Consider the following 3,309-nt stretch of genomic DNA (forward strand, 5'->3'; position numbering starts at 1 on the left):
TTGAATTGAATTTATAGGTACTAATAATTTTGGATTTGCTATAGAAACAGAGGAAACTTTGCCAAATTTTTTTTTGGATGATATTAATTTATTAATTAAAAATGTAATATGAATGATTGATTCTATAGATGCATTTGGGAAAGCATGCCCCCAAATTCACGACACCTATACAAATTTTTTTGACACCAAACATCTTTCTATTGGCAATGATGAAAGTAAAAATAATGTTGTGGATATTATAGCGAAATGGATGATTGCTATGGATAGACGAGGCCAAATATATTTCATTCCTTGGATTATTGAGCAAGAACGAACTACTTAAATATTATCACTACTATGGTTGGATTTTAATCTTATAATAATTATAATTTATTATGGTTGTAGTCGACATTGGATGTTAGTGCTCATGATGATGCGGGGGATGACCATAATTTTGGACCCTTTGAAAAATCATAAATCTCCACCAATAATTATGGAGGTTATGGAAAGTAAGTTCTTCAATTTTAATGTATGCATTGTTAATTTTTAGGAGTTGAGAGTATAATATGTATTTAATTAATTATAAATTTTGTAGAGCATACACACAATGTTCAGAAAATGAATACTTTGACACATTTACAAAATTTCTGAGAGGTTCTTGTCCAAAATAGCCCGAAAGTCATGAATGTGGTTATTATGTACTAAGATACATTTATGATTTTGTAATGCACCGAATCCGGCAAAAGTTATCAAAAAGGAATTATGTTATATTTTATACTTTTTTTTTGCTTAAGAAAAACTATATATAGTATTTAATCATCTAATCTATATTAACTTTTCAATTTTGCAGTGGTTTGACAAAAATGAATACAATGTCAAAGACGATCTACTACCACTGCAAAGCGATTGGTTAACAAGATTAATGTCATTCATTTATGAAGTCTAATTTTTCATATGTATGTAACTTGCTAACTTATTAACTTATATGTTAAATGATATTTGTATGTTCTTATTATGTATATACAAACTACTTGTATGATATGTGAATGTATATAATAATATGTTATCTTTTAATTAGATAATAATTTATCAAATTAGGCATTTTAGATTATTATATAAAATTTGGGTATATAGTAATAATTAATAAAATTAAGCAGTATAAACAGAATAGAAAATATATATAAAGAAGCACATCCAAAAATTAAAAAAAACAAATGATTTCTCCACAGTTTTGATAACAAAACTGCGGAGAAAAAGAACACTTTTCTTGGTGGGTTCTCTATTACTTTTCTCTGCGGTCTCAAACACTGCGGTTCTTGGTACTCCGAAAAACTGCAATGTATTAAGGAAAAAAACCGCAGAGAAAAGCCTTTTTTGTAGTAGTATTGAGTCTAGTTTATGTCACAGTTAGGTGGTGTTTTAGGTAGGCTTTTATGTTATTTTTATTTCATTTAGTGTAGTTTTACGCTTTTGTTTGTTTGTTTTTGTAATGCCCCAAATTTCCTAATAAGGTTTAGGACCTTGATTAGGAGGCCGGGAGGGCCATAATTGCTTTATTATGCTATTTAATGATAATATGCATGTTTAGGTGTATTAAATATGCATGTGAACCCATTTGTGATTAATTGGGTGATTTTCATATTTTGGCCATTTCGGGCATTTTTGGCATATATGTGAAATGGGCGTGGTGCTTTGTTATTATCTGGTTATGCCAGGGTTACCCAGCACAAGACGATCCTAGGAGGTAAGCTAGTGGGAAAGTCACAACTGGATTTAAGCTTGACTTGGAGTAAGTCAAGGGGTATTTAGAGCATTACCGGGTTATTGGGTAATGGGAATTAACATTTGGTGATAAATTGGGAGTTAGTAAGACCAGGGGGAAAATTCTGGAAGTTTTGACTACAAAGTCCCCGGGGGTGTTTTCGGGACCCCGAGCATTAGGTTTTATTGGAAGCTACTTAAGCTTGAAGTAACCTTTTAAGAAAATAAAAAGAATGTTCTGTACGTTCTCTCTCCCTAAAGTTCCCTTTTCGTTCCCGATCGCATTTTTGAAGGTATCTTGAGTTCTAGGACTCGGAATCAAGCGAGGATCGAGGCATAGCAATCCTAAGGAGAATTAGAAGCTTATTAGCCGGAGGATTTAGTTGGAAACAACTCAATCGGAGGTAATTCAAGTTTAAGTTTTAAGTTTTTAAAAGTTTTTAAGCTTGAATTGGACTTTGTGAATCGTTGAGTTTTTAGTTTGTTTGAACCTCGGGTTTTGGTGGTTTTGGACCATTGAGGAGTTTTGGAACTTTGATTTGATGATTTGGGAATGTTTAGAAATGTTTTTGGGAGGTTTTAAAAGGTTAAAACAAAGGAAAAATGGCTGCCCCGAAGTTGGGCCGCGGCCCTGTTCTTGGGCGCCGCAGCCCTTGCTCGAAGAAGCAGGTGTCAGGATTTGGCCTTGCTGGGCGCCGCGGCCCAAGGTGCTAGGGCCACAGCCCTTGCCCTGTTTTCACCCCGTTTGCTCGTTTTGACCCCGGAAACATGGTTTTAAGCCTCGGGATCAATCCTACTACCCGGATTAGTGAGGATTGATGTCTTGGAGGCTAAGTTTTAGTTCAAGGGTTGGTTTTAGAACTTGAACTCATTGGATCATCATTTGTGGTTGTGACTAGGTTAACACTAGAGGCTTGGATCAGGATCGTGCTTGTGGCTCATTTGTTGGTAACCTGTGCTTGGACCTAAGGTAAGAAAACTGCACCCCATATGTGACATGCATGGTTATGATTGATGCATGTTGAATGTTTAAATGTAAACATTGATAGCATAATGAATGCTTGGCAATCTTGCTCATTTGCATATGATTATTGTTGAGGCATGCTGGATGATTAAATGTGATGCGTGTGATGCACGAGAAACATGTGATTAGGGCATGCCATGAATGATGAGTACGAGGTTGGTCAGAGCTTGAGTCTCTGAGTTTGTGCATGATCATAATTATGCTAGCAACTGTTTAGTAAGCATGCTGAATGCCCTATTCTTGGATAATTGGCATATGATACACATTGATAGCATTGCTTACCTGTGCATGGTACTGACTAATTAGTCAGAATGGTCTTAGCGTGTATCACGCAAGCCATCAAAGATGAGGTCTAATTGACTGTCAACATTGAATGACTCAAAGAGCATTAATGCCAGACCGACCCCGAGGGTCGATGAATGAAATAAGCGCTTGGAGGCTGGTGGCTTACTTAGCAGCCACTCTCCCATTTGAAACAGTGACATGCTTGTCAGTCACTCAGTATGGTTTACCAGAACCTATTGAAGGCTAGTGGCTTACCTAGC

Source organism: Humulus lupulus, chromosome 7 (genome assembly GCF_963169125.1).
Source record: "Humulus lupulus chromosome 7, drHumLupu1.1, whole genome shotgun sequence".
NCBI classification, from domain to species: domain Eukaryota; kingdom Viridiplantae; phylum Streptophyta; class Magnoliopsida; order Rosales; family Cannabaceae; genus Humulus; species Humulus lupulus.